A 13,210-nucleotide genomic window follows, 5' to 3' on the forward strand; every position below is an offset into this window, starting at 1 on the left:
CCCTTCACAATAGCCACAAATGACATAAGGTACCTTGGAGTAACCCTAACCAAGGAAGTCAAAGACTTGTATGAAAAAAATTTCAAGTCTCTGAAGAAAGAATTAGAAGAAGATATCAGAAGATGGAAAGATCTCCCATGCTCATGGCTTGGCAGGATTAATATAGTAAAAATGGCCATTTTACCAAAAGCAATCTACAGATTCAATGCAATTCCCATCAAATTACCAACACAATTCTTTACAGACCTGGAAAGAAAAATTCTCAACTTCATATGGAATAACAAAAAACCCAGAATTGCTAAAACAATCCTCTATAATAAAAGATCTTCTGGAGGTATCTCTATCCCTGATCTTAAGTTGTACTATAGAGCAACAGTTTTAAAAACTGCATTGTACTGGCATAGAAACAGAATGGTGGATCAATGGAACCGAACAGAGGACCCAGAAATAAACCCACACACTTATGGACACCTGATCTTTGACAAAGATGCCAAAACCATACAATGGAAAAAAGATAGCATCTTCAACAAATGGTGCTGGTCCAACTGGATGTCTACATGTAGAAAAATGAAAATAGATCCATACTTATCACCCTGCACAAAACAGAGGTCCAAGTGGATCAAAGACCTCAACATAAAACCAGACACATTAAATCGTCTAGAAAAAAAAAAAGTGGGGAATACCCTAGAACTCATTGGTACAGGAGAAAACTTCCTGAACAGAACACCAACAGCACAGGCTCTAAGAGCAACAATCAATAAATGGGACCTCATGAAACTGAAAAGCTTCTGCAAAGCAAAGGACACCATCATCAAAACAAAACGACTGCCTACAGATTGGGAAATAATCTTCACCAACCCTTTATCTGACAGAGGACTCACATCCAGTATATATAAAGAACTAAACAAGCTGAAAAGCAGCAAACCAAGTAATCCACTTAAAAAATGGGGAACATAGCTAAACAGAGAATTCTCTGTAGAGGAATATCGAATGGCAGAGAAGCACTTAAATTCCTCAAGGTCCCCAACATTAGGGGTTCACAAGCATTAAGCTACTGGCCATCCTCATACCAGAGAAAACCAGTGATCATTAAAGAAATAGAAAACTGACCGGAAACACACAGAAACACAGAAATAGTGTCACACACAATGTCACGCACAGAGTGTTTAAAATTATTTTTTTAAACTTTTATATAGGTTTCTTATATCTTCTTCTCCATTGTCCAGCCCAATTTGTCCAACAATCCAAAACTATGTAGGAGAGAGAAAGGGTCAGTAGAAGAGAGGGCACAGTTCTTTCTTAGATGCTTCCTGCTGGTTAGAAATGTCTGGTTCCCCAGAGTCAGTCCAATCAGTTTCAGTAAATTTCCATCTTCTTGTGTCACAACAGCCAGCAAGGAGGAGCAAAGAGAAGCAGGAACAGCATTGTTTTTTCTCTGATCTTCACACTCTCTGGGCTCTTGTATTTATTTTTTTCTCCAGATTCCTCACATTCAAACTACCTACAGCAGGGAAAGAGTGCTTCTCAGAGCCTGAACCAAGAAGGAAGATGGCCCACATCCCCCGCATGGGACCAAAACAAAAACATGTTTATATCCACAACACAGAGACACACAGACACACTAAAAAGACAACCATGGGTGGCCACCACACATTCATAAACTAGAGCACACAGAGGGAAACCAGGGATGTGTCCTTCCTTTAAGCCCTAATCAGCATCAGTGTTGGGCCTCTCCTCTGTGTCTGCACAGAGGCGCCATGACCAGACTCACCTCCAGAGCTGACAGACTAGGGGACTTTCTCCTTTGTTTCTTTAGGAGTAGAAGTGCCAAGTTCTTGTGAACTTTTTAGGCAGCAATTCATCAAGGCAGTCTTGGATACCTGGAACTCAGGTTGAGCACCGCCCAGGAATTCCTTGACTGCTTCCCTAATGGTAATTCATGGGACTCTGAGAGCCTCAATACTTTAGGTTAGTCCCTGGACACAAAGTGGAACCTCCATAACTTTATAACAGAAAATGTACCACAATTTCTGTATCCAGACAGTAACCAATATAACTGTCCTTTGAAAGGCTTCATCCAGCAGCACATGTAAACAGGTACAGAGACCTAGAGTCAAATAATAGGACAAGCTCTGGAACTTTTGTGGACAAGTGGGAGGAGGGTTTGAGGGGACCAGAGAGTTAAAGGACAGCACAGGAAGGCAGAAGGAATCAAATAACGTAGGCCAATGGGGGTACACAGAGAAACCCACAAATGACTTCATCATTTTTAATCATTTTGTATTTTATTTGTAAGGTTTGGTATACAGAAATATATGTGCCCGCGGAGGCAAGAAAGTGCCTCAGATCCTGTGTATGTCCAGTTACAGATGGTTGAAACCTCTTCTGTGTGTGCTGGGAAACATCCAGGTGTCCTCTGCATGAGCAACAGGTGCTCTTCCCAAATGAGTTATCACTCCAGTCCTTACAAAATGAGCTTAAAAAGAAGTCTTCTTTGCCTGTACCTTCTCATATCATTACAGGTTCATGTTTGTTTTCCCATTTGCTCTGATCCCCTGGTCATGGGTTCTGCTCAGTACAATCCAGACATGTTTCAGCCCAAAGCAAACCTTCTGAGATGCGTCTGTTGCAATCAACTGAGTTTAATCTTAGTTTTGAACTCATGGGACACCTATCAAATCAGTACAGCAACAAGGTAGACATGAGGTAGAATAAAGCAGAGTCCAGGGCTGTCCAACCAAACAGCATTCCACCTTCTTCCAGCCATTTGAAATCGTGAGCCACTATGCTGTCCATCCCCAGATTCATTTTAAACTCGACAGCAATACCATTCTCAACCTGAGAGTTGCTGAAAATAACAGTGGCTGCTGTTTCAGGAAGACTGGTGCAGGTCACAAGAAAGCAGGTGCTAGGATTTATCTTTTCAAGCATTTGAGAGAGGGTTCCAGGAAAGGCCTCTGTGCAGAAGCTAGGGCATGAAATGCTTCATCCAGCAAGTGGGGATGGAAATTCACCATGACCTTCCACCCAGAAGTCTCAGAGATCTCAGAAACATGAACTGTGATGAAATCCAGTGCCTGCTTTTTCAGCTGCTCTGCACTGTGGAGGTCAGCCAGGATGAGTGTGAGCAGCATTCTCCACTGAGAGGTCCCTGCAGAGGGTATCCTCACACATGACCTTCAAGCGCTCCAGGCCATACCTGTCAGCAGCTGCCAGCACACCAGTGGCCATGGTGTGGAAGTTTGGTGCCTTCCCTGTGTAAATGAAGCCCATCATCTCCTTGAAGACTTGAGGCTCCAGGTCCTTGATCTCAATTCTGTTCTTTCTCCTCTCCTCCATGTCATGTTGAAACATGGCCCTGAAAACTGGAGAGCGAGCTGCTAAGATGGCCTTGTGAGCCCTGAATTCCTGACCAGATACCAAGAGGCAGCAGTCGGTGAAGAGGGAATTTTCCCAAAGCTCTCCTACCTCATCTGTCAAATTGCAGCTTGGAACCTTGATCGTGAATGTCTGTCGAGAAAGGCTGAGGACATCTTGGCTCATACTCACCTTGCATAAGAGAGTGAGCCTGCCATCAGGTAGTAGCCATTGGGCCTGGGACAAGAGGAAATCTCTATGGATGAACTGTTTGAATCCCCTGTGTTGGTATGGCAGGAAACTATTGACACCTTGGCTCTCCACATTATTTCTTTTCTCTCCATTGGCATCTAAGATCCAAAACTGGAACTTTGCCCAAATGGGGATCTTTGGACAGCTGAGCAACTCCAGAAAAACTGAAAGGTAATCTCTGCTTTCTTCATCAAACCCGTTTTGGTGTAGTTTCAAACACCATTTTGTTTGGTCATTTTCTTCTGATGAGAAAACTGGACTACTAATGGCTTCATTCAATCCCTCCAGAGAAAAATGGAAATTGCTGATGATCCACTTGTAGGAAAATGTCTTAATGGTGATCTGTGTGGAGCCCCAGCTCTCAGTTGCCAGGTCCTCTGACATTTCTGCTATAGGTAGTTTAGAAATTAAACTGGATCAAGGAAAAAAAAAAAGGAGCTAGGATTAATTCCTCTTCACCCTGCAGTACACAATTATAGATAATTATTAAAAATTTAATTCAAATACTACTAGGTTCTCCCTTCTATGACTTTAGAAAATTGTATCTCTTTGAATATCTAAGTTTGAATATTAGTCAGAGAAGTTAGCCCTGGTCACTAGCTACACCTAAATTGTGTGTGTGTTTGTGTTGACACTTAGGTTAATGGCTGAAAGTTTGGACTAACATATCCAAATTCTGAAGAGTGGAATATTATAGAGACTCTCATTTCATATATGTTGTACTAGTCCGGGTTCTATACAGTAACACAATGCACAGTATGAACCTCTCTTTATATGTAAAATTGGTATTATGACAATGACTTACAAACTGCACTCTAGCTAATCCCACAATAGTTAAAGCCAGTACTTACTTAATCCACAAGGCTAGAAGTCTCGGGTGGTCTTCAGTGTATGCTGGACTTCTGAAGAAGTAGCCTCTAATGCCAGTGAAGTGAAACAATTGCTGTCAGGTTGAGGCCAAGCTGGCAAAGAAACAAGGTTTCATTCTTTCATGTGTTTATATATGCTTCCAGCTGAAGGCGTGGCCTAATCAGATGGGAGTCTTCTAGCCAGAAGACCTGGATTAAAGGTGTGTGTGTTTGCCTACCTCAAAAATCTGTGCTTGAAAAAAAAAAAATCTGTGCTTGAACTGGGTCCGCCTACTTCACATCAAGCAAGAAGCTTCTAATAGGTGTGCCCTCCCAGATTGAATTTTACTTAGTTCTAGAAGCTGTCCTTTGCTTACCATGGTCAATGTTCCTTAAAAAAGGATGAAGTCTGTCTCTGTCCAGATATTGTTTACACTTGTGATGGTGTTACACTCATCCCTGCCAGAGACATAATCAGAGAAAGCATGTTTTCTCTACCTTGTTAAGTAAGGGTCTGAGTGTGCACAGCATGGAGGACAGGAGGAAGACTTCATATATGGTGTCCAGGAAGCAGAGCCGGGAAGCTTTGAATGTGGGATCATTCTTTCTGACTTTTATTCCAAACTGACCAGTAGTCTGTCTGATGGCTCCACCCTGATTATACTTATACCTTTCCCTCAGAGAATCCTCCTAGGAAATACTTTCCTAGTTCTACTTGAGGGTGTGGTTTATGAATATCCTAAAGTTTTCTGGATTCAATCATAGAATTCAGATGTTCAATACCTCATGTTCTGCATCCTCCACTGGTGAATTCTGTCCTTTCAACCTTAGAACTGCCATGCTTGCTCTGCTAGGCTTTAGTAGTGAGAGATTATGTAGGTTTCCAAAGATTATTCAGGTTTCCAAAGGTGCAGCATATAGTCAACAGTACCCAGGATTGTGCTCTGTGATGTTTCCCATTTTGTAAAGCGATGTGTAAAATGCTTCTTACATCTCTTTTCTCTTCTCAGTTCTTCACATCTTGGAGAGACTCACTAAGCCTAGAGAACACAGAAATAGTTTCTGTGATGGAATCAGCTCAGCAGTTCCCAGTCCAGCTCTCCTGTGAGTCTGGATCCAAAGCTGCTCATCCCTCAGTACAGCATAAATCAGTCAATTGGCTCCACAACCAATGATATGATAGTATGCCTGAGTGACCCCAAAAACTCTACCAGGGAACTCCTACAGCTGATTAACACCTTCAGCAAAGTATCTGAATACAAAATTAACTCAAAAAAAAAAATCAGTACCCTTCGTGTATACAAAGGACAAATGGGCCAAGAAAGAAATTAGGGAAATGACACCCTTCACAATAGGCACAAATGACATAAAGTACCTTGGTGTGAACCTAACCAAGCAAGTCAAAGACTTGTATGAAAAAAATTTCCAGTCTGTAAAGAAAGAATTAGAAGAAGATATCAGAAGATGGAAAGATCTCCCATGCTCATGGCTTGGCAGGATTAATATAGTAAAAATGGCCATCTTACCAAAAGCAATCTACAGATTCAATGCAATTCCCATCAAATTACCAACACAATTCTTTACAGACCTTGAAAGAAAAATTCTCACCTTCCTATGGAACAACAAGAAACCCAGAATTGCTAAAACAATTCTTTACAGTAAAAGATCATCAGGAGGTATCACCATCCCTGATCTCAAGCTGTACTATAGAGCAACAATACTAAAAACTGCATGGTACTGGCATAAAACAGACTGGTGGATCAATGAAATCAAATAGAAGACCCTGACATTAATCCACATACTTATGGACACCTGATTTTTGACAAAGATGCCAAAACCATACAATGGAAAAAAGACAGCACCTTCAGCAAATGGTGCTGGTCTAACTGGAAGTCTACATGTATAAAAATGCAAATAGATCCATACTTATCACCCTGCACAAAACTAAAGTCCAAGTGGATCAAAGACCTCAACATAAAACCAGACACACTAAACCGCTTAGAAGAAAAAGTGGGGAATACCCTTGAACTCATTGGCACAGGAGACAACTTCCTGAACAGAACACCAATAGCATAGGCTCTAAGAGCAACAATCAATAAATGGGACCTCATGAAAACGAAAAGCTTCTGTAAAGCAAAGGACACTGTCTTCAGAACAAAACAACAGCCTACACATTGGGAAAGGATCTTCACCAACCATATTCTGACAGAGATCTAATATCCAGTATATATAAAGAACTAAAGAAGTTAAACAGCAAAAAAAAAATCAAGCCATCCAATTAAAAAATGGGGTACAGAGCTAAACAGAGACGTCTCTGCAGAGGAGTATCGAATGGCAGAGAATCACTTAAAATAATGCTCAACCTCATTAGCCATCAGGGAAATACAAATCAAAACGACTCTAAGATTTCACCTTACACACATCAGAATGGCTAAGATCAAAAACTCAAGTGACAACACATGCTGGAGAGGTTGTGGAGAAAGGGAAACCCTCCTCCACTGCTGGTGGTAATGTAAACTTGTACAACCACTCTGGAAAGCAATCTGGTGCTTTCTCAGATAACTAGGAATAGCGCTTCCTCAAGATCCAGCTATACCACTCCTAGGCATATGTCCAAAAGATTCTCAAGTACACAATAAGGACATTTGCTCAACCTTGTTTGGAGCAGACTTATTTGTAATAGCTAGACACTGGAAACAGCTCAGATGCCCCTCAGTTGAGGAATGGATGCACAAATTGTGGTATATCTACACAATGGAATATTACTCAGCAATAAAAAACAAGGAAATCATGAAATTTGCAGGTAAATGGTGGGATCTGGAAAAGATCATCCTGAGTGAGCTATCCCAGAAGCAGAAAGATGCACATGGTATATACTCACTCATATAGACATATAATATAGGATAAACCTACTAAAATCTGTGCACCTAAAGAAACTAATTAAGAGGGAGGACTCTTGCTAAAATGCTCAATTCCTATCCAGAAAGGCAAAGAGGCTGGACATCAGAAGAAGGAGATAAGAGGGAACAAGTCAGGATCCTGACACAGAGGACCTCTGAAAAGCTCTGCCCTGCAGACTATCAATGTAGATTCTGAGACTTATGGGCAACCTTTGGGCAGAGTGCAAGGAATCTTAGGAAAGAAGTGGGAAACAGTAAGATCTGGAGAGGACCGGAATTCCACAAGGAGAGCAAGAGTACCAAAAAATCTGAGCACAGGGGTCTTTCCTGAGACTGCTATTCCAACCAAGGACTATGCATGGAAATATCCTAAGACACCTGCACAGATGTAGCCCATGGCAGTTCAGTATCCAAGTGAGTTCCATTGCAATAGTAACAGGGACTGTCTCTGACATGAACGGATTGGCCTGCTCTTTAATTACCTCCCCTGAGGGGGAAGCAGCATTACCAGGCCACAGAAGTAGACAATGCAGCCACTACTGATGAGACCTAATTGACTAGCACCAGAAGGAAGGAAAAGAAGACCACCCCTATCAGTGGACTTGGGGAGGGGCATGCATGCAGAGGGTGGAGGAAGGGAGGGATTGGGACAGGAGGAGGAAGGGAACCACGGGGCGATACAAAGTGAATAAAGTGTAATTAATAAAGAAAAATAAAGAAAAAAAGAACAATAACAAAAAAATAATCAGACATCAAAATATATAGAACATGGTAAATTTACATATTCAGAACAAACAGACAAAACTATAAAATATATTTTTACTTCTTTATTTTTTTTTATTTTTTATTTTTTTTTTATTACATTTGTTTTTTTTTTTATCAGTTACATTTTATTAACTCTGTATCCCAGCCGTGTCCCGATCCCTCATTCCCTCCCAGTCCCTCCCTCCCTCCCTCCCTCCCTCCCTCCCTCCCTCCCTCATCTCCACCGTGCCCCTTTCCAAGTCCACTGATGGGGGGGGGGACCTCCTCCCCATTCATCTGATCCTGTTTTATCAGGTATCTTCAGGACTGGCTGCAAAGCCCTCCTCTGTGGCCTAACAGGACTGCTCCTCCCTTCAGGGGTGGGGAGACCAAAGAGCCAGTCATTGAGTTCCTGTTAGAAATAGTCCCTGTTCCCCTCACTTTGGGAAACCAATTGGTTACTGAGCTACCACAGGCTACATCTGAGTGGAGGTTCTAGGTTATATCCATACATGGTCCTTGGTTGAATGTCAGTCTCAGAAAAGACCCTGTGCCCAGATATATTTGGTCCTTGTGGAGCTCCTATCCTTTCCCCATCAGACTGTGCATTGAACATATGACAGGAGTCTACTGAGCGCATCTGAAAGACTCTAACTAGCAGTGTGTTCAAAGCAAAGACTCATATTTTTACTTCTTATAGCTGTACTTTCAAGGGAGAAACACCTTGCTATCTGTTGAATCCAATTTTTATATCCATAGAGGCTTGCAGCTTTTTTTTAAACCTGATAATCTCCTGTTGCCTATTAAAGAGCTGCCTGCTTGCACAGAAGCCTTAAACATTTCTGAAAACCTGTTTTATGCACTTCAGCAGTAGTATCAGTCTTAAGGTTGGGTACTATAATGGCTTGCATCCCATATATAATCTCAAAGGGAGTTAAGCCTAGATGGAAAGGAGAATTCCTAACCCTATAAAGGGCAAAGGGGAGGAGCATCACCCAGTTAGAGCGAGTCTCCAAGGTCCATTTAGTTAAGGTCTCTTTTAATGTTATATTTATTTTCTCTATCTCTCCTGAAATTGGGACCTAGATGCACAATGCAATCTCCAATTTGCATCTTATGTCAATCATACTTAGGGCCTCTTGGACCCCAGGACCTTAGTCTGGGACCTGGGTGCCATCTTGGGACATTCTCTAAACCAGTGACCTGCCTCCTTGCAATGTGTACAACGGTTCTTGCCCAGTGGTGGTCTGTGTCATCCTTTGGATCCTTTATCATTGACGCTTTGCTGATCTCTAGGGTTTGGAATATTGTTGGCCAGTAAGATCTTTGCCAGATTCTGGTCTGGAGAAGACTGATTAATGAAAGCCAAAGCAACTGTACCTATATGTCCAGGCTTCTCTGGATCTATATGTGTATACCTGTGGAAGGCTTCCTTAATCCTTTCAAGAAAGGCAGCTGAACTTTCATCTGTCCCCTGTCTGACATCATGCACCTTGGCCAAATTAGTAGGACATCTTGTGGCCACCTTGAGACGTGCCAGTAGAGTCTGCTGGTAGAGTAGAAGATGCTCCCTATCTGCAGCCATGTTGTAATCCCAATTGGGCCTCTTGTAGGGAAAGTGGTTGGGACTCCTGCAGTGTCTGGGACATTTTTCAATGCTTCTGAAATAATATGTCTGCTCTCTTCTATGGCAGACAAAACTTTTAAAAACTGCTGACAATCAACCCAGGTGGGCTGGTGGGTAAAAAGAACAGTTTCAAAGAGATCAATCAAATCCCTAGAAGTGTCAGAGAACCTGGAATTCTGAGTTCTCCAGTTATCTGGTTTCCCCAGAGGGAGAGGATGCCCAGCAGCTCTGGGTCCTTGGCAGTCGGCCAGATACTGGTTCCAACAAGATAAAGGGGCTGGAGCTAGCTGGGGAAGGCATAGGGAGCAGCTTAAAGAGGAGGAGGTAGGGCAAGTTCACATCCTGATGTAAAGCCTATTAATTCATTAAGTAAATAAGCAATAAAGAAAAAAGGAGATACGGCAGTAGCCACTGAGTGCTAAGAAAGAGGAGAAAGGGTTTTAATAGGGAGGGGGCACTGAGGAGTCTGCACAAACATCCACAGCTGAGCAGAGCTGGATGCACTAAACTTGACTTTCCTGAACAAAGAAACCAGGAAAACCCACAAAACACCTCAATGTTTTTATTCATTTTGTATTTTATTTGTAAGGTTTGGTATAAAGGCAAGAGGGTTTCTGGGACCTTATTCTGTGTAAAGACAGGACCATGGGGGCTCTGTTCCTTCTGGAATCTGTGCGTGTATGTGTTTATCTGTGGAATTAAAATGATGATATTTTAAAATCTGACTGAAGATATTAATATTTTTGGACATGAGACAAATCAACACCTCTAAGTTTGGTCCTGGACCATCAGAGTTAAACTCTATAAAACATTTTAAAATTTATCAGGTATTTTAATATAATAATCCTTGGATAATCTAACAAAAAACTTAAAAACAGTTTCTCACGCCTTTGGGGGAGGTCAGAAGACCTTGGTATTTAGTTTATTAATTTTTTTAAATTGTCAATATTTTATTTTATTTTATTTTATTGCATTTTTTTATTTTTATTTTTTTATCAGTTACATTTTATTAACTCTGTATCCCAGCCGTGTCCCGATCCCTCATTCCCTCCCAGTCCCTCCCTCATCTCCACCGTGCCCCTTTCCAAGTCCACTGATAGGGGGGACCTCCTCCCCATTCATCTGATCCTGTTTTATCAGGTATCTTCAGGACTGGCTGCAAAGCCCTCCTCTGTGGCCTAACAGGACTGCTCCTCCCTTCGGGGGTGGGGAGACCAAAGAGCCAGTCATTGAGTTCCTGTTAGAAATAGTCCCTGTTCCCCTCACTTTGGGAAACCAATTGGTTACTGAGCTACCACAGGCTACATCTGAGTGGAGGTTCTAGGTTATATCCATACATGGTCCTTGGTTGAATGTCAGTCTCAGAAAAGACCCTGTGCCCAGATATATTTGGTCCTTGTGGAGCTCCTATCCTTTCCCCATCAGACTAACTCCCCTTCTTTCTTATGATTCCCTGTACTCTGCCAAAGGTTTGGTCATGAGTCTTTGCTTTGAAAACACTGCTAGTTAGAGTCTTTCAGATGCGCTCAGTAGACTCCTGTCATACGTTCAATGCACATCCCATCTGTCTTTCTAAATGGGGATTGATCATCTTACCCCATGTCTGCTCAATTGATTATCTTTTTTAGGTGTATAGATTTCATTATGTTTATCATATCTTATAGGTCTATATAAGTGAGTATATCCCATGTTTGTCTTTCTCCTTCTGGGATATTTCACTCAGAATGATCTTTTCTAGATCCCACCATTTGACTGCAAATTTCATGATTTCCTCCTTTTTGATTGCTGAGTAGTATTCCATTGTATAAAAATACCACAATTTCTGTACCCATTCCACCGTTGATGGACATCTGGGTTGTTTCCAGGTTCTGGCTATTACAAATAGAGCTGCTATAAACATGGTTGAGCAAGTGTCCTTTTTGTGTACTTGAACAAACTTTGGGTATATACCTAGCAGTGGTATAGCTGGGTCTGGAGGAAGCACTATTCCTATTTGTCTTAGAAAGCGCCAGATAGCTTTCCAGAGTGGTTGTACCAGTTTACATTCCCATCAGCAGTGGAGGAGGGTTCCCCTTTCTCCACAACCTCTCCAGCATGTGTTATCGCTTGAGTTTTTCATCTTGGCCATTCTGATGGGTGTAAGGTGATATCTCAGGGTCGTTTTGTTTTGCATTTCCCTGATGGCTAATGAGGATGAGCATTTCTTTAAGTGTTTTTCTGCCATTCGATATTCCTCTGTCGAGAATTCTCTGTCTAGCTCTGTTCCCCATTTTTTAATTGGATTACTTGGATTGCTGCTTTTCAGCTTCTTTAGTTCTTTGTATATACTGGATATTAGTCCTCTGTCAGATAAAGGGTTAGTGAAGATTCTTTCCCAAACTGTAGGCAGTCGTTTTGTTTTGATGATGGTATCCTTTGCTTTACAGAAACTTTTCAGTTTCATGAGGTCCCATTTATTGATTGTTGCTCTTAGAGTCTGTGCTGTTGGTGTTCTGTTCAGGAAGTTGTCTCCTGTGCCAATGAGTTCTAGGCTGTTCCCCACTTTTTTTTCCAATTGATTTAGGGTATCTGGTTTTATGTTGAGGTCCTTGATCCACTTTGACTTTAGTTTTGTACAGGGTGATAAATATGGATCTATTTTCATTTTTCTGCATGTAGACATCCAGTTGGTCCAGCACCATTTGTTGAAGATGCTGTCTTTTTTCCATTGAATGGAATTCGCTTCTTTGTCGAATATCGAGTATTCATAGGTGTGTGGATTTATTTCTGGGTCTTCTATGTGGTTCCATTGATCCTCCTTTCTGTTTCTATGCCAATACCATGCAGTTTTTATTACTGTTGCCCTGTAGTACAGCTTGAGATCAGGAATGGAGATACCTCCAGATGATCTGTTGTCGTACAGGATCGTTTTGGAGATTCTGGGTTTTTTGTTTCTCCATATGAAGCTGAGAATCTTTTTTTCAAGGTCTGTAAAGAATTGAGTTGGTATTTTGATGGGAATTGCATTGAATCTGTAGATTGCTTTTGGCAGTATGGCCATTTTCACAATGTCAATCCTACCAATCCATGAGCACGGGAGATCTTTCCATCTTCTGATATCTTCTTCGATTTCTTTCTTCAGAGACTTGAAGTTTTTCTCAAACAGGTCTTTCACTTGCTTGGTTAGAGTCACACCAAGGTACTTTATGTTATTAGTGGCTATTGTGAAGGGTGTTGTTTCCCTAATTTCTTTCTCAGCCTTTTTGTCTTTGGTATATAGGAGGGCTTCTGATTTTTTCGAGTTGATTTTGTATCCTGCCACTTTGCTGAAGGTGTTTATCAGCTGAAGGAGTTCTCTGGTTGAATTTTTGGGGTCGCTCATGTATACTATCATATCATCTGCAAATAGTGACACTTTGACCTCTTCCTTTCCGATTTGTATCCCCTTGATCTCCTTTAGTTGTCTTATTGCTCTGGCTAGGACTTCAAGTACCATGTTGAAG

General features: G+C 41.6%; 1 pseudogene; it reads right to left on the reverse strand.

Annotated features, from left to right (window-relative positions):
• Window positions 1-2,915: 2,915 nt before the first annotated feature.
• Window positions 2,916-3,993, reverse strand: LOC110540842 (TD and POZ domain-containing protein 2-like; annotated as a pseudogene).
• Window positions 3,994-13,210: the final 9,217 nt, after the last annotated feature.

The sequence above is a fragment of the Meriones unguiculatus genome, chromosome 10 (assembly GCF_030254825.1).
Source record: "Meriones unguiculatus strain TT.TT164.6M chromosome 10, Bangor_MerUng_6.1, whole genome shotgun sequence".
Taxonomy (NCBI): Eukaryota; Metazoa; Chordata; class Mammalia; order Rodentia; family Muridae; genus Meriones; species Meriones unguiculatus.